The sequence below is a fragment of the Chrysemys picta genome, unplaced genomic scaffold (genome assembly GCF_011386835.1).
Source record: "Chrysemys picta bellii isolate R12L10 unplaced genomic scaffold, ASM1138683v2 scaf710, whole genome shotgun sequence".
NCBI lineage: Eukaryota > Metazoa > Chordata > Testudines > Emydidae > Chrysemys > Chrysemys picta.
The window spans coordinates 3,857-22,730 of NW_027053417.1; the positions used below are offsets into that span (position 1 = coordinate 3,857).

At 55.0% G+C, this 18,874-nt stretch overlaps 1 long non-coding RNA gene across 1 annotated transcript; it reads right to left on the reverse strand.

Moving 5' to 3' along the window:
* Positions 1–11,691: 11,691 nt before the first annotated feature.
* Positions 11,692–17,313, reverse strand: LOC135979183 (uncharacterized). Its single transcript, XR_010596506.1, has 3 exons — positions 16,976–17,313; positions 12,979–13,074; positions 11,692–11,808 (listed from the first exon to the last, which is right to left on the reverse strand). It is a non-coding gene; the product is annotated as an uncharacterized LOC135979183 (long non-coding RNA).
* Between the last annotated feature and the right edge of the window lie 1,561 nt (positions 17,314–18,874).

An 18,874-nucleotide genomic window follows, 5' to 3' on the forward strand; every position in this document is an offset into this window, starting at 1 on the left:
TGGAGGAGGGACAAACACAAGGGTGGAGCAGTCCATGGTGGGTTCTCAGACCCTGACCGAAAAGGTTTTGGCATATGCAGCGGCAGTAGCAAAAAGGCAACAGAAGACGCTAAAGGCTTCAGAAGAGGCCCCGCAAGCAGCTGTTCATGAGACTGAGTGGCTGCAGGAAGAGCGTCGGGATACTGCAGAAGAGAAGGTTTGCCCCGAGCGAGCTGGCAGTGGAGCTGCAGACACTGCGCACAGGCTGTACAAGCGCGCAGCCGGTGACAGCGATGAGATGAGGAGGGATGAAGCTTGGAGAAGAATAGAACTTGCCCCCGCGTGGGCCAGGTTCTAAGGAGGAGGGTATATAACGGTGGGCTTGGCCTGTGGGCTATAAAGCCTGGAGCTAGGCCAAATGGATTACAGAGTGAGCTCCAGCTGAGGGGAAACCAGGGGAAACCGCAACAAAGGTACAGGAGCAGGCCTAGCTGTTCGGTACAGGACCTTGGGGCAGAACCTAGAATCCAGGGTAGGACTGGTTCTCCCACGGTCTCTAAGGAAGGGGATGTACAGGGCCATAGAAAGGGCTACCAAGGCCAGCAAGGGCAGGCCGAGCCAAAGTCAGGCTGAGGAAAAGCCCCCAAGGGACAGAGGATCTTGTTTCAGTTAAAGACATTTTTTGACTTTTCGTTTGGGATGAGCGCGACCCAGGAAGGAGTGGGACTAAAAGATGGTCGCCTGGCCGAAGGGCTGAGTTCCCAGCCAAAAACCTGCTGGCGGGCGTGCTAGCCCAAGAAATCTGTGACCCCAGGCCTTGAAGGAAGGGGCACCTATCGGTGAGTGAACTCTGTTACAAGCCTGCTTCCATTGTGGAAACAGCCTGGTATTGGAGAGTGGTGGGGATGGCCTGTGGGTGAGGATGGCTGGAGGGGTCATACAGGAGGGGCAGCAGCATCCAGTGAGGAGATCAGGGAACGGGTTGTTTGCAGTCCTGCCACTGAGCAGTAACGTGATCCTGGCCAGGTCACTCTCCCACCTGGTGCCTCACTTTCTCTATCTTTGAAATGGGGATCATCCCGACCCACATTAAGAAAGGGTTTGATCCTCTGCTCTTGCTTCCCAAATCCCTGCCCTCCTTGCCCCACACAGGCCTCTGCCCTGTTACTCAAACTCCCATGCACATGTTAGTGCCTGTGTCACCCCCGCAACTGCAAGGTCTCGTGTACAGTCCCCTGCCAGCAAACTGAAGCTGCCACTAGATCCAGAATAGGAATCGCAGTTCCTGTGCCCTGCCCTGAATGGAGTCTAGACCCTGGGCATGGGGAAGGCCAACGCTCACATCCAGGTAGATCATCAACCTACTCCTATGTCCCAGGAGCAGGAAGGCCTCTGGTTCGTGCTCCCTTCGGTAGCTGGAGCTGCTGAGTTGGGAGTGTGGTGGGCAGAGATGGGAACAGGCCATAGGATGAATCAAGTGTCAGGGGGAGACTCCCTGTGTGTGATACGGAGCTGGCGCATCACATTGGCTGTGACGTCCTCCTGCTGCAAGGGAATGAGAACCTGTCTGAGACTCAGACACCTCCGAGGAATCAGGGGGGATTAACGGCCCCTGGAACCAGCAGCATTTCCACCCAGCCCCTGCCCACCTCTGAGGGATGGATTTCCCCTCCTGACCCCCAGGATGGAGTCTTGTTGACCTTCCTAGTGACCTCCAGTGGCAACCCCCTTCCTTGTACGGGGAGCTCCTGCCACTTCCCCCTCAGTGCCCCTGACAGCTGTTCCACCTCCAATCCACAGCTCAAGTTCTCAGACCCCTCTCCTCCAGCCCCACCAAGGTTGGGTAGGGAGGGGACTGTAGCGGGGGGGCAGGAGGGATTCTGGCAGCAGTGAAGTGGGATGTGGGGAGGTTGAGACCTTTCCCCAAGTCACCCCAGCCACTAATGCTGAAGCCGCAGGATGGCAGCCCTGGTGAATGGGACGGATCGGCAGCCCCTGCTGACTAGGGTTACCATACGTCCGTTTTTTCCCGGACATGTCCTGCTTTTCGGCAATCAAACCCCCGTCTGGGGGGAATTGCCGAAAAGACAAACCTGTCCAGGAAAATGCCGGCCGGGTACTTCCTTTCCCGCGCCTGCTCTGCTCCGCTCCTCCCCTCTCAGACTTTAAGAGCCGAGCTGCCCGAGCCAGCGCTACTGGCTTCGGGCAGCACCCCCCCTTCCTCCGGACCCCGAGCCGCCGGCCAGGCACTTCCCTTCCCGGGCTCCAGCTGAGCTGCTCCGCTCCTCCCCTCTCAGACTTTAAGAGCCGAGCTGCCCGAGCCAGCGCTACTGGCTTCGGGCAGCCCCCCACTGCCTCCGGACCCCGAGCCGCCGGCCAGGCACTTCCCTTCCCGGGCTCCAGCTGAGCTGCTCCGCTCCTCCCCTCTCAGACTTTAAGAGCCGAGCTGCACGAGCCAGCGCTACTGGGTGGGCGCTTCCCCTCCCGTGCTCCAGCTGCGCTGGGGAAGTGCCGGCCGGGGGCGCAGGGTCTGGGGGCTGCCCGGCAAACCGTGAAGCCGGTAGCGCTGGGGCAGCCCTCTCCCCATGGCTGGGAGTGGGAGGGAGGAGGGGGCGGAGTCAGGGCGGGGAAGGAGCGGAGTTGGGGCGGGGCTAGGGGTGGGAAAATGGGCGGGGCCAGGGCCCGTGGAGGGTCCTCTTTTTTTATTTATTAGACATGGTAACCCTACTGCTGACTGAATCCTCCTGTTCTCTCCAGAACGGGTCCAGCCTTGCCAGCAGCAGGGCAAGCGTCCCCTGCCCATGTGCCTCAGCCCTGCCTGGTCAGACGCCATCACCCGTCAGTCCTTGGCCTCCCAGGCTGCCAGTGATGGGAGCAACTCTGGGTGGTGGCTCGGGTGACACAGACACCAGACCACTAGGAATTGGGTGCGGCCCTGTGGGACAGGAGAGTCTTGCAGAGGGCACTTGGGGGACTCTCCTGCCCTTCCCAAGAGCGATAGCACCGTGTCCTGAGAACATAAGTCTGGGATGAGGCAAAGCTTGTCATTAATTAGCCTGGCTAAAGAGCTGGGTGGAGCTGCTCCGGGGACAAGCTGGCTCGCTCCTGCTCATGGAGGTGAATTCATCTCCCTTCCCAGGAGCACCTGCTCTCCCTTTCATTCCCCACCAGGCTCCTTGTGCCAGGCCAGCGAATGGCCACAGGATGGGAATGAGGCCTGGGCCGCGCCCCAATCTCCTGAGTCTAATGCAGCTGCTCACCTTGTCCCCCATCAGCTGCTGGGTTTCCCCCAGGAGGGAGTAGGTGACAGGGAGAGAGACACACACACATTTGTCCTTCTGGTTGCAGGGCTTGTGTCCTTCCAATCCCATTGGTGGCTGCACAGTGGGCAGAGTCCTCGCTGCGTGCCCGGCCCAACAGAATTGCAGGGCGTGGTGTGGAACACAGAAAGAGATAGAGAGACTCATCCTCCAGCCGGGGTCAGTCTGAGAGAAATTGGCTGGGGTCCCAGTCTCACTCTTCTAGCGGGTGCCATTTCCCAGCTGGGTTCCTTACTCCTCTGGTGCAGCAGCAGCTGGTAGAGCCGGTAAACCCCCTCCCTGGCCTGCCGGCTGATGTCCTTGGCTGGGTCACTGACGGACAGAGCCAGCTGTGCCATGTGGTGACCCATCCTGGGGAATTCCGCTGAGTTCTAATGGACAGGAGAGGGAGAGGGGACTCCATCAGCATTTTCCTGTCAGCTCCCAGTCCCCCCCGGGCCAGGACTCTCCTTCCCCTCAGCCCCTCTGCAGGAGATGCTAGAGGATAGGAGCTAGAGCCAGACCCTTAATTTCCTCTGCCCCTAAGGAAGCCTGGAGCACAGGGCTGTGGGCAGGGCCCTCCATGAGGACTTGCTTCCCCAGCTGCTCCAGGATGACAGGGAGGCATGAACCTGGAGCACAGTCCCCTTAAAAGCCCAGAGTCACCACTTAACTAGGACAAGAAGAACTTGACTCAAGCCAGGCTCACTCTCTGCTCTGACTCTGCCTCCCCAAGAGGAACACTCCTAACCCACAGCCCCTGCAGCAGCAGATCCTACAGCCCGTCGGAGCCAGATCACCTATGCCTGGAGTCAGGAAGCTGGGGTCAGAGGTCACTTACGTCAAACTCAGGGAGGGTGATGGTGAATCTGAGCAGGGCCGTGCTGCTCTTAACGGCCCTGGCTCTCTCTCGCGGCACCGTGGACACGATCCAGTAGTTAATGTGCTGTGGGGAAAGGAGGCATTGCACTGACTGCCCTGACCAAGGATGCCCACTTGGGGCCCGGCTAGGAGGACAGACTGGAAAATGGATCTAAGAGTGAAGGTAAAATTGTCCCCACCTCTCTCATCGGGCTCACCTCCAAGATGTACTGGAGCCTGTCGGTGTCTGGGGACTCTGCCAGCAGGTTCCCCAGCATGGCGTCCAGGAGGTCTGGCAAGACCCTAGGCAGATCCTGAAAGCAAGGGAGAGCCATGGGTCAGAGTTAGGGAAAGTGGGGCTACACCTGCCACAGGATGGGAAGTGGGGTCTCTGGGAAACACTGGTGAGACCCCCAAACACATATCCTGGCCTCTCTCATTCACATCCCACTGCAGGCAATTAGCAAGGACTCATGGCAGGATGACAGCTGGCTCTTCAATCCATGACTTTAGCATGATCTACCTGCACTTGGGTGGTGTCCTTCTCCATGCCCAGGGTGAAGACGGCGTGCAGGACAGGTCGGAGGAGGTGGGTCTCCAGCTCTGGCTCCACGGCAGGTGTCATGGTGCTGGCAAGAGAGAGGAGCCGGTATTAGACTGTGCAGTGCGGGGATGGGACTGGCACCAACACGCAGGTGAAACTGCAGGGAAATAGGCACAGGCTGGCGAGAATGGAAACTGAGGCACCGAGCCAGGGAATGACAAGGCCAAGGTTTCTCAGACAGACAGTGGCAGGGCAGGAATAGCCCCTGTTCCCTGGACCCTGCTGCCCCTCCTGTATCTGATCCTGGGAGTGAGCCTCTCCCCAAAGCCGTTGCAATGTTACTGGAGTGAAAAGAACAGCCCAGCCAGGAGAGAGTGAACCTTCCCCGCACCTCTGCCAGAGGAGCCACCCTTGGGCGGTGACCTGGGAGTGGGAGGGGCAGTGACTCCCAGCCCTGCGCCTGAGCAGCACTGGGGTTAGGGGAACCGGGCCGGAGGGTCTCGGTACCTGAGGTTGCCCACAGCAATCAGGGAGTTAGCGAGGACGGCGCCGGGTGGAGAGTTATCAGGCAGCTCCTCAATGAGCTCCTGTGAGACCCAAAGGAGACAAAGGAGCGTGTGAGATTCGGGCCTCACTGACACTTCTCAGTGAGGAGATTACACAGCCAGGGCCCCACACAGCCAGCAGGATCCCCCCACCTACCCCCCGCTCCTCCGATTCCTGCCCAATAGTGACCACTCTCCGAATTTCTCCTCCTCGTCCCCTGAGTCCCTGGCTGTCCCTGCACCAGGGAGAGAAGGGGACAGGGTGACGCCTGCTGCCACTCGGGGGAAGGACAGGGGCACGGTGGGGCAATGTGTCCCCTTCCCACGACCGGGATCCAGGGCAGATCGGGCCCCACACTCCCCCCCTCTCAGTGATGCCTTCAGCCCCCAACTCCTTCAGGAGCCCATAGCAAAGAGACCCCTCCAGACTGTCCTGGACTCCCTGAGAGGTGCCTCCCCCCAACTGGAGCACCGAGGACCAAAGTGGCAGCATCTAGTGTCAGTGGGGTTCATATGGGGCTCAGGCCTGACCCCTGGGCTGGGGACCCGCCCCCATAGCACTGATCGAGGGCCTGGGCCCAGGGAGTTCACAGCCCCGCCCTCACCTCTCCCTGAGCCCAGCCTGACTCCTCACCTGGAACAAAGCAGAGGCGCCCATCGGCCTCGCTGCTGCCCGAGTCCTTGGAACTGCTGCTGTCCCATGGGGAGCGGGCCGAGCTGCTGGTGGTGGGACAGGGATCCTCCATCTCCTGCCCTGGGGAGGCTGGAAGGTCCTCAGTGACCGGGCAGGGCGATGCCTCCTGCTGGGAATCAGGGCTGGGCTCCTGGGGCTGGTGCTTCCCACACAACAAGCCCCAGAGTCACCCAGTCCGGCTCCCCTCCTGCTCTGGGTCCTGCCTGCCCAGCCGCATCCTGGCCCAGCTCCATTTCGGCCTGGCCTCTCCCACCTCGGTGCCTGCCCTGGGAGTGGGTTTTCTCCGCCAGAAGGCTGGGCACTTCCACCTCCTGGCCTGGCCGGGAGCTCCTTCCCCGCCAGTGGGGACGGAGGAGCCGCTCTGCTCCTGGGGAAGATGGCAGCTGCTTCCCTCAGGCTCGGGGGCCACCTGCAGAGCCTTCTTCCTGAACATCCTCAGGAGCCTGGCCATCCTGGAACCGAGCGGGGAGCGGGCATGAGTCTGGGGTCAAGGCAGCCTCTCACTAACCAGCCTGTTTGGTCCCTGCCCATCCCTGCCCCAGCCAGAGCAGCTCTTCCTCCCCCACAGGGGTGCATGTAATGCAATCTACACGCACTGGCAGGAGTTCATTGCATGATCTGCTCCCAGCGTTCTCCCTCGTCACCCCTGGGGCTGCAATGCCCGGGGAGTCTCCTCCTTTTCCATCACTGGATTCAGTCACTTTGGACAAGCAGCTCCCTCCTGCCGTCCCAGGCCACACTCCCCGCCAGGCTAGAGAAGGAACAGAACCCAGGAGTCCGGACTTCTCCTGGGAAACCATTCCCCACGTCAAAGTCCCGAGGCAGAGCAAGGCCAGGACCCCTGCCTTTCCCATTGATTTCCATGCTCAGCAGCTCACAGGGTCTGGCCCAGCTCAGAGATGCTCAGCCTGGGGAACGGTCTCCCACAAGGGAAGGGCTGGGAGCCCCATTGCTGGGACCTTTCCAAACACACTGGAGACGGCTCTGGAGAAGCCCCTCCCCGGTCTGAGAGCGAGGGGCTCCTGGGGGCGGTTTGCAAATCCAATCTCCTTTGGGAGAGATTCTTTCCCCCTCTTTCTGTCTCTCCCCAGACAGAGAGGGGACGCCAACGGGGAACCCTAATGCCACTCACTTGCTCTGCTGACGGAGCGATGGATGGAGGATGTTCAGTGTCATCCCTCGCCCTTCTCCTCACTCCCCAAAGCCAAGGCAGGCTGGAGAGGGTGGTGGTGACCTGAGGAGTTACCCTGCCCAGCCAGCAGGCAATGTGATAGCACTGGGCGATCGACTGGCTGTGAAAACAAGAGTCTGTCTTATTGCCAAGGGACAGAGAAACTCGGCCAGCAGCCGGGGGTGCAGAACACTGGCCTAGTGCGGGGGTGACAGCGCCTCCGGGATCCTGACATCCCGGCACTTTACACACCTTCCTGGAGCCTCCCAACCCCCCTGGTCTGTAGGGGTGCGACCCCAACCCCACTGATGAGAACCAGGCCTGGGGCGGGGAAGCTACTGGCTCAGGGTCACACCAAGTGTCAGAGCCAGGGATGGGACCCAGCAGTCCTTATTTCCAGGCCCCTTCACTAACCACTGCTGCACACTCCCTCCCACAGCTGGCAATTACAACCAGGCCCTCATGTCCGGTCCCCCTGCTTTGAGAGGGAGTGTGCTCCGCTGGAGTGATTGGAGCAGGGAACTGGGAGTCAGGACTCCTGGGTTCCATTGCTGGTTTCCTATTGACCTGTGGGACTTTGGGTAAGTTGCTCCCCGCTCTAGGCTCTGTCCCCAGCAGTCAAATGGGGATTTCATACTTTCCCACTATTGGAAAGTGCTGGGAGAATCCCCCAGCAAAAGCTGCTCTGACAGTGCTAAGCAGCATCTGACCATTAGAGGTCGGAGCGCACTGCCCAGGAGAAGGAGTGTTTGGTTCTGGGCTGTTGGAGTACGGGCTTGCAACCATCTGTGCACACATATTATACTAATTGCATCTAGACCACATCTCCCTAGTTTGTTTGTGAGAATGTCCTTATTAACACCAAGATGGATCACATCTACTGTTTACTCCACTAGGCCCATAACCCTGCCAAAGAAGGAGCTAGGATTGGTTTGGAATGATTTGTTCTTGACAAGTCCATGCTCACTAGTCCTAAGAACCAAATTGTCCTGTAGGTGCTGACAAACTGATTGTTTAATAAGGGGTTCCAGTATCTTTCCAGGTATGTTAATGGATGGGAAGACGTTCTTTTTCAGGGATCTCTGACGAGAACTGGGGCACAGCACTTAGTTTGTTGAGGCCATAAAATGGAGACAGGCACCTCTTCTCTTCTCCCAGCACCCCAGATACCTAAAAGGGTGGGACTCACATCCCTCAATGGGCTTAAAAAAGACAATGGTTACAATGTGGCCCCAACCATTTCTGGTTTCTGCAGACTAGATGTTTTAGCAAAGTTTAGAATTCCTTGGTGCTCAACACCGTGAAACTCCCCTTTCTCCTTCACAAAGGGCTTTAACGCCCCTTATCTCACCCAGGCTCTCGACTGCCCAAAGTTGGAGAATTGTCCCTGTTCGCACTGCAGAGCACCCCCCACGACACACACACAGAGTCCTCCTGGTGGTGGGAGGGGAACAGAGGAAAGGACAGAAGACGTAAGAGATGAAGAGAAAGGAGGAAGGGATGGAGGAAAAGGTAAAAGAAAAAGAACAAACCCTAATGTCCCCAGTGATTCTAAGGGACAAAATCCCAGGTGAGGAATAAAATTCGACCACCTTAAGCTAGTGTTTTCCATGCCTAGAATTCAGCTGGCGCCAGATGCATCAGACTGAACAGGTTCCAAACCTCTCGGAGGCTCTTACCTTCTAAACAGGGACGTCTGTTTTCTAGTAAAATCAGGAAAAAGAAAAGAGAAAACTCAAAAGAGGTTCCTCCTGGCGCTCATGTACATGAACCTAAATACTCTCTCAGTCCTCAAAGAGAGACCTCGAGAAGGAGACTTGCTGAAGCAAAGCTACAGGGGACTCTGAGGTTTCCCTGGCCCTGCGCCCGTGTCCTGCCTGGCTGATGTCAGCATCTCTCTGTGAGGTCACCACCTCCCCAGCACCTTTGACCAATAGACTGAGTTCCTGCAAAAGGCCTTTGTGATGTCACTGCCACACCCACTCCTCCCCTGCAGTGTTAATGTCCTGCCACAGGGCAGACACTTTGGAGGTTTGAGCTACACAAAGAGGAGACACTTAGATCTCAAAAATTAGATAAGATGTTTCAGTCTGAGCTAAGTAGTTGCTGCTTTTAACAATTGCAACATAATAAAATACAAATAAAATAGACTATTTCAGCCATTCTATTATGTCCTAATCTGATCTGAGTAAACATGATAGGACACCTCATCTTATGCACTGCTCCTAGTGACACTCTCCAATAGATCCCCATTCTCCACCTGCCGGGAGGTAGATAGGGCGGATTGTTATCCCTACTTGAAAGAGGGAGAAGCTGAGGCTGAGAAAGGAGAATTGACTTGTCTTAGGTCACACAGCCAGTCCGTGGCAGAGTTGAGAATAGGACCCAAGAGCCCTGATTTTCAAACTAACCATCGGATCTTGAATTTCAGACATTGAATGACCTGAAAAAAGTGCTCTCAAGTGAGTTCCAGACCAGCAAGAGTTCATAGTAATTATTCAGCAAGTATTTTAGGAGAACTGGAATGTTAGAGAAAATAATGAAGCGCAGAGACGCAGCAAAATTTGTCGAACATATGACTGGTTATGACTATTTACTTGGTCTTAAAAGAAAACAACAGGGACCTGAGTCTCCTCCCTGTCAATAACCCCCTGCTCAGCCAATCAGGGTAGAGACCGAGGGGCGGGAGGATGAGGGTTCTCACCAGAGAGCCCAAAGGATGGCCCAGGTCACCGCTGGGGATCACTGTCTGAGCACTATTTCAGCCCCACATTTTTCGGTGGACCTCCCACCATGGGAGTTGTAGAGCACCCCCCACGACACACACACACCCCTCCTGGTGGTGGGAGGGGAACAGGGAAAGGACAAAAGAAGTAAGAGATGAAAAGAAAGGAGGGAGGGATGGAGGAAAAGGTAAAAGAAAAAGGACAAACCTTAATGTCCCCAGAGATTCTAAGGGACAAAATCCCAGGTGGGGAATAAAATTTGGCCACCTTAAGCTAGTGTTTTCCATGCCTAAAATTCAGCTGGCGCCAGATGCAGCAGACTGAACAGGTTCCAAACCTCTCGGAGGCTCTTACCTTCTAAACAGGGACGTCAGATTTCTAATGAAATCAGGAAAAAGAAAGGAGAAAACTCAAAAGAGGTTCCTCCTGGTGCTCACATACCTGAACCCAAATACTCTCTCAGACCTCAAAGAGAGATCTCGAGAGGAGACTTGCTGAAGCAAAGCCACAGGGGTCTCTGAGGTTTCCTTGGCCCTGCGCCCCTGTCCTGCCTGGCTGATGTCAGCATCCCTCTGTGAGGTCACCACCTCCCCTGCACCTTTGGCCAATAGGCTGAAGTCCTGCAAAAGGCCTTTGTGATGTCACTGCCACACCCACCCCTCCCCTGCAGTGTTAATGTCCTGCCACAGGGCAGACACTTTGGAGGTTTGAGCTACTCTCTGGGGATCACCCCGCTCAATGAGTGTTCATTCTAGGAAGCAAGCCGGCTAGACAGTAAAACATCACAAGCTGCTCCCAATGCTACACTCGGTTTCTCAGAAATGAGTAGACTTTATGGCCAGAAGAGACAGTTAGAGCATCTAATCTGACCCCCTGCATATCACAGGCCTCCTGTCTATCACAATAGCTACTTTTGGGGCAAACACATTCCGGAAAGGCATCTAGTCTTTATTAATGACATCAAGAGATGGAGAATCCACCACTTTCCTTGGTAGCTTCTTCCTGTGTTCAATCATCCTCGCTGTTGAATATTTGTGCCTTATTTGTCATAGGAATTTGTCTCTTTTCACCTTCCAGCCATTGGGTCTTGTTCTGCCTTTCTCTGCTAGACTAGAGAGCCCTTTAATCCCCAGTATTTTCTCTCCATTAAGGCACTTCAACACTTCAATGAAGTCCCCTTCAATCTTCTTTTGATAAGCTAAACAGGTTGAGCTCTTTCAATAGCTCACTAGAAGGCATTTTTCTCCAGCCCTCAGAACATTTGGTGGCTCTTTGCTGCCCCAGCTCCAATTTCTAGGACCATCTTTTTCAAAGGAGGACACCAAGACTGGAGGCAGTATTCCAATAGCAGTCTCACTGCTGCTGTGTCACCTCCCTATCCTACTCACGGCTCTGCTCCTTCGTCTAATGATGGCTTTAGCCCTGTTCACCACAGCATCACACTGGGAGCTCATGTTGAGTGGCTTCTCCACTCTGGCCCCTAAATCCTTTTCAGAGTCACTGCTTTCCTGGATACACGTCCCCATTCTGGAGGTGTGGCCGGCGTGCCTTGTTGCCACGCATAGGACCTTGCATTGGGCTCTGCTCAACCTTGTTTTCTTTGAATGGGTCCAGCTGGCCGAATGAGCCAGATCGCTCTGTATCACTGCCCTCTCCCCATCAGGAATTACCACTCTGCCTGTATTTTGTCACCCCCCAATCTTATCCGCAGTGATTGTATGTTTTCTCCCAATTCATTGATAACAATTATTTTAAAAAATTAGTCCTTGAGAGCTTCTTCAGACCCTTAGTACCCAGGACCTGCTCCCCACATCACAGTGAGAAATGCTGTCCAGCCCTGCTGATACATAGGGGATAAGCACAGAACAAACGCACCTTTAGGAGCTGTGTTGTCCATAGGCTCTGAACAACATGTGGGGGTCAGCAGATTACAAACGCACGACAGACCTGTAGTGTAGACAGGTCCCAACTGTGTCTCGGTTTCCCACCCTGTAAAATGGGGAGAACAAACAAAACCTTGATTAGCTCCATTTGATAGCTGGGGAAACCGAGGCACCCAGCGGTGCAGAGACTCGCTCATGGTCCCAAAGCCAGGAATAGAAAACAGCAGATCTGATAGCCAGGCCTGGGACCTAACCCTGGTTTTCCTGGCCTTGCTGCTCTAAGTTTAGTCACAGCCTCCATGTCTTTTCCCCCATGTCCCTTAACCCCACGTCACTGCAGAAGAGAGATTTTCTGGTAGCCAGCTGGCTCTCCTGCATGTGGATGTCGTTCCAAAAGACGTGCTCTGGCTCAGTCCCATGCTATGGTTGGCTGAAGGAACCACTTGGTCACATTCTAGGCCCTGAGTTATACAGGAGGGGCGACTAGATGCACATAATGGTCCTTTCTGACCTGAACTTCTATCAATCGCTACATTTTCTGCTGCTAGGAAGAGAACTCTGGACCTATTTTCTCTCATTCACTTTCAGTCGGAATAATTTCAATCCAGGCCAAAGGATTTCCTCTTCCATGGTGTCTTCAGCACCTTTGCGAGCAACCAGTTACTGTTACCCACAGGTTTCCATTTTCAACCTGTCCCAGGGTGAGATAGCCAGGAAAGGGGTTGGAGCTCAACTGCACCTGGCCCAGGTGATGCAGCTCCCTAGGGTGAAGGGAATAAGTGTGGGGGTCACGTGACAAGACGCAGCCTGTGACTAGGACCCAGGCCTGCTGAGAGATAGAAGGGCAGCCTGTGCTCAGCCAGGAGAGAGACCCCAAGGGAAGCAGGCATGGGAGGGGCTTGGAGAGTCCTTTAAAGGTCAGGGACAAGCTGGGAAGGGGCCAGGTTGAGCACTAAGGACCAGGCCCTAGGAGGGAAAGACAGGGCAGTTTAGGAGATGGGGCAGATACTCCAGTTGGTTTCGGCTCCCAGGACCAGACACCCAGAGGTGAAGGTGATTGTCGGGGCTTCTGTCCTTCTTCCCCAGTGTAGATTTGATAGTGGAGAAGACTGATGCCGTAAGGGGGAAGTGAGTTACCCCAAGGTCACCCAGTGAGTTTATATCACGAATGCATACTCGGAAGGATCCAATAGAAACATGGATTTTCCAGTCTCTTCTTTCTAGGAGTCCCCAGGGCTAAGGTAAAACCCCTGCTGCCCCTCCCCATTCTGCTCACCTCCAAGATGTGCTGGAGTTTGTCTGTGCTGGGGGGTGCTGTCAGCAGGATCGAGAGCTCGTCATCCATGTTCTCGGCGCAGGCCTTGCTCAGAGCCTGCCAGCGGAGGGAGACCAGGGTGTGACGTTATTGACATAAACTGGAACCGTATAGATCATTGTTGCAACCAAGGTCCTGTAGTGGCACCCAAATCTTGTATAAAGGGGGTCAAATGGGCTGTCTAGGACAAGGTTATGGTTTACTGGTTATGATTATGCTGTCTATATGTATGTATCAGTTTTATGGTCGAAGTTATGAATATTGGCTCTATACTGTCTGTATGGCAAACTTATGCTATGCTTCTGGGTGACATCCCAGACAAGCTGAGATTAGCTCTGCCTAGCCTGCTTTATGGCCCATTAAGGACCATCAGCTATACAATGGACCCATTGAGAGAAGGCAGATACGCCTTGTAACTCAGCAAAGTATGCAGGGACTTGCCCATGTGACTCCAGACTCCATTTTGCTGTAATTTTCCACAGTAAGAACAAAGAGGTGTTCTTACACCTGGAAAAGACTATATAAGGCTGATACCTCATCTCCATCTTGTCTTCAATCCTGCTTCATACCTCTGGAGGAACTTTGCTACAAGCTGAAGCTTTGAACAAAGGACTGATGACCCATCCCAGCTGGGGATGTATTCCAGAGACTTGATTTGAACCTGCAGTTTATTCCATCGTTGCTGCAAGCCTGAACCAAGAACTTTGCCATTACTGTATGTAATTGATTCCATTTAACCAATTCTAACTCTCATCTCTATCTTTTTCCTTTTATGAATAAACCTTTAGATTTTAGATTCTAAAGGATTGGCAACAGCGTGATTTGTGGGTAAGACCTGATTTGTATATTGACCTGGGTCTGGGGCTTGGTCCTTTGGGATCAGGAGAACCTTTTTCTTTTACTGGGGTATTGGTTTTCATAACCATTTGTCCCCATAACGAGTGGCACTGGTGGTGATACTGGGAAACTGGAGTGTGTAAGGAGATTGCTTGTGAGACTTGCGGTTAGCCAGTGGGGTGAGACCGAAGTCCTCCTAGTCTGGCTGGTTTGGTTTGCCTTAGAGGTGGAAAAAACCCCAGCCTTGGGCTGTAACTGCCCTATTTGAGCAATTTGTCCTGAGTTGGCACTCTCAGTTGGGTTCCGCCAGAACCGCATTGTCACACAGGGGTCAAGAGCCTGCATTAGCACCCGTGTGCCATTGACCAGGAGCTGGCTGAGGTAAGCGCCGCCTGGCTGGAGCTCGCACCCAGAAACCCTGCCCCGGTTGGAACCCCCTCCCACACCCAAATTCCCTCCCAGACCTCACACCCGGCACCCCAAACCCCTGCCCCAGGTTGGAACACCCTCCTGTACCCTAATCCCTCCCAGACCCCACACCCCCACCCGCACCCCAATCTCCTACCCTAGCCCTGAGCCCCCTCCTGCACCCAAACTCCCTCCCAGAGTCCGCACCCCAACCCTCTGCCCCAGCACGGATCCCCCTCTGGCACCCCAAACCCCTAATCTCCAGCCCAATCACAGAGCCCGCATCCCCACCGGAGCCCTCACCCCTCCCTGCACTCCAACCCCCAGCCCCAGCCCAGTGAAAGTGAGTGAGGGTGTGAGAGCGAACGACTGAGGGAGGTGGGCTGGGCTGGAGTGAGTGGGGGTGGGGCCTTGGGGAAGGGCATGAAAGGGGTTGGGTCAAGGGCGTTTGGTTTTGTGCAAGTAGAAAGTTGGCAACTCTACTTAAGGACCTTTGAAAAGCAGCCTCCTTAGCACCGCTCCTGATACCAGGGGCCAAGGCGCCCCTGGACATGAGAACCACAATAGGCCAGAGCAAAACGCTGCGTTAGAAATCGGAGCTCAGGCTGCCAAGCGAACGATAGCTGACAGACAGGAGATGCGGGAATTAAGGTTGTGCCTTCAGCCAGCAACTGGTGTTCATCCGTTTGCACCACACACAAACCTGTAGCCAAGGCCACTATTTCCTTGTCTGTCTGCCTGTTTAGCGTCTCTCGGTCCTTACTGTGCCCATCACCGTGGTGTCTGAGTGGCAAACCAAGGGTTTGACGTGTGCATATGAAACTGCCTGACTGGAAGGACGTGGTTTGGTGTGGATCAGTGACTGCTGGGGCGATTGGTGGCAGAAGGCTCTGAGGGCCTGGCTCATTCCGACCTGGCTCATTCCAATGGCTTCTACAGCTGAGAGCAGCCCAGTCTCCTGCCTGGGTCCGACGCAAACCAGGAAGTACAGGACCACGGTTAATAAGAGCAGCTCAAAAGATCATTTTCGCTGAGCCCAGCCCTTCACAGATTTCCAGCTTAGGTTTGCATTTTCAGCAAAAGTTCTTCTTGATTATTTTCTCCCAACCCCCTTCTGCCTCCATAATAGCCAGCCACCCCGTCAGTCGCATCCTGGGGCGCTCCAGGGACAGCGTATGTGCACGTCTGTATATATATGGATGTGTACATGTGTGTACGTGAATGTGCACATGAGTGTGTGCACATGTGAGTGTGCGTGTGTATGTGTGTACATGTACCCCAGACAGATGTATACATCTGGATTTCCTTTGAAAGAATTTTCAAATTGAGCTGATCAAGTGCAATGGCAAAGCAACCAATTCCTCTGCCCCCCAACTGCCTTTGCTGCTTTAACGTACAACCTGCTCTGCTGGCACCCCTCACTCCTGAAAGCCCTAACGCTCCCGGGGAGCAGGCCGTGCCCTGCCCTGCCCTGCCCTGGCTGCCCCGGGTGTTACCTCGGAGGGAATCGTTCCAGATTCCAATGGGTGGCAGGTCCAGGGAAGAGCCTTATCTGGGGGAGGCTGTACCAGACCCGCCCGACCCAGGCAGGCTCCCAGGTACTCTCTGCTCGGGGTTGATAAGGCTTCTTAGCAGTTTCTCTCCAAACAAATTCCAGTTCAAGACACCTGAGAGCTCCACAGCAGGACAGCATCCCCAGAGCGCAGCAGGGCGGGGGTTAGGGGGAGCAGTCGGTAGCAGCACCTGCCCCTCGTACGGAAGGAGCGAGAAGTGCCAGCCACGTGCTGCCTCCAGCCCCAGAGGCCAGGTGAGAGTGAATTCCCACGTCCCCGCACGATTGGTTCCGTCACTCTTCTACACTTACATGGATTTCCAATGTCAATGTTTCTAACATCAGCTTTGCCAGCTCTCCTTACACCTTTGTCTGCTAGAGCAAAAACCTGAAATGCAGCTACCTCCTCCTGCTGGGTGACTATAGACCTTAATGACAGAGCTCGCAACTGCTTAGTCAAGCTGACTAGCTGCAGCCCCTCGGGTTGCCTGCTCGAAGGTGTGCTGGCCAGGCCACAAGTCATTTCTGTGCCTCTTCCCTGCTCCTTCTCAGCATTTGAACATCATTTGACTAGTGTGAACAAGAGTCTATACTGGGGAGAGCCCAGGGTGAGAGAGTCACTAGACTCTTGTCAAGGCTGCTTCCCCACTCTGAACTTTAGGGTACAAATGTGGGGGCCTGCATGAAAACTGCTAAGCTTAACTACCAGCTTAGATCTGGTCCACTGCCACCATTCCCAAGTGGATTCCCTTCCCTGGGAAGCCTTGAGAAACCTTTCACCAATTCCCTGGTGAATACAGATCCAACCCCCTTGGATCTAAAAACAAGGAGAAATTAACCATCCCCCTCCTTCCTCCCACCAACTCCTGGTGGATCAAGTTCCAAACCTCTTGGATCTTAAAACAAGGAGAAATCAATCAGGTTCTTAAAAAGAAGGCTTTTAATTAAAGAAAAAAGGTAAAAAACATCTCTGTAAAATCAGGATGGAAAATAACTTTACAGGGTAATCAAACTTAAAGAGCAATAGGCCAGAGCAAAACGCTGCGTTAGAAATCGGATTCAAAGTACAGCAAACAGAGGTAAACACTCTAGTAAAAGGTACATTTACATGTTGAGAAAACAAAGTAAAAACTAACACGCCTTGCCTGGCTGTTTACTTACAAGTTTGAAATCTAAGAGACTTGTTCAGAAAGATGTGGAGAACCTGGATTGATGTCTGGTCCCTCTCAGTCCCAAGAGCGAACAACTCCCAAACAAAGAGCACAAACAAAAGCCTTCCCCCCACCAAGATTTGAAAGTATCTTGTCCCCTTATTGGTCCTTTGGGTCAGGTGTCAGCCAGGTTATCCGAGCTTCTTAACCCTTTACAGGGAAAAGGATTTTGGAGTCTCTGGCCAGGAGGGATTTTATAGTACTGTACACAGGACGGCTGTTACCCTTCCCTTTATAGTTATGACAACTCTGGGGAAATAGGGAGGCTAGGATCTCCTAATCTGTGTGTGTTGGTTGCCCGCTGTGACATCATCTCGGTGCGACACTCGCTCCTGCCCAGGGCATGCTGTGGGCTGTAGTCCGGCCGGGCCTCACGCTCCAGGGAGAGCCGGGAGAGGGGAGCGGCTGAGAACTACAACTCCCAGCGGCCCCTGCGACGCGACCAACCTGCCCCGTGAGGGTAATGTTCTGGTTACTGCACAGCTCTAGGAGGAGGGGAGGTATCCGATGCCCCACAAGCCACCAATCCTCCCTGCCAAGGTCCCAGTAACTACCACAGCCTGTGAGAACATCCTAACCTTTAGGGCACTTTCCCTGCCAGGTGAAAGGGTGCGAGCTGGACCCCTCCCTGCCACCAGAGTCCAGCACTGCCGAGAAAGCCAAGTGTGGACTAAACTAAGCCCCTGGTTAACCCTTTCCCAGAGGAATCCAGAAGCCACTGAGAATTGCAGGCTACATGGTGACCTCTCTCTCAGGTCACTCCCCCATCCTGGAATAGGGGTCGGTGAGTCCTGGACGAACGCCGTTCAGCTGGGAACATGCTCCCCCTTCTCGTGCCGAGGACTGCATGAGATGGGTGTAGTGGGCACTCCCGATAAAGGGGACAGTGTGACAGCTGCCTTTCAAATAGGCCCCAGGCATGGGGGGGCCACAGCACCCAATTCCTCTGCCCCCCCAACTTTCTTCGCTGCTTTAACGTACAATCACAACCTGCTCCGCTGACACCTCTGACTCCTGAAAGCCCTAACGCTCCAGGGGAGCAGGCCGTGCCCTGCCCTGCCCTGGCTGCCCCGGGTGTTACCTCGGAGGGAATCGTTCCAGATTCCAATGGGTGGCAGGTCCAGGGAAGAGCCTTATCTGGGGGGAGGCTGTACCAGACCCGCCCGACCCAGGCAGGCTCCCAGGTACTCTCTGCTCGGGGCTGATAAGGCTTCTTAGCAGTTTCTCTCCAAACAAATTCCAGTTCAAGACACCTCAGAGCTCCACAGCAGGGCAGCATCCCCAGAGCGCAGCAGGGCGGGGGTTACGGGGAGCAGTCGGTAGCAGCACCTGCCCCTCGTACGGCAGGAGCGAGAAGTGCCAGCCTCTCTGCACAGAGCAGCAGCATTCAGCCTGGGCCAGATGTGCTGGGGTGATGGGTAAGAGCGGGCTCAGAGAGCCAGAGGGTCTGTGGGGCAGCGCTGGGCCCTTCTGCTCCGCACTAGGGGCGGGTGGGCATGTTCAGCTGGGATTCGAACCCACCAGCACTTGTGGGTGCGAATGTGGGGCTGGAACGCAACGTGGGGCACTCCCACCTCGCCCGGGGGCGACTAGGGGGAAGGGCAGAGAGACACCTGGGCTGAGACTCCAGCTCCAGGGAGACAGTCACTCCTGCCAAGCTGGGTTAAATTGCCCAGCTGTGTGACAGCCCCCCCATCCCCGAGGGGTTCCCCCCCCAACCCTGGTATGTCACAGCAGGGTAATGTGTGTATTGAACAGCAGGGGTTGCCAGAGACTGGATGGAGGAAGCAGCACTAAGGTACATGCCAACCTCCCTACAGAGGAGGGGCCGTGCCCCGCAGGTGTGGAG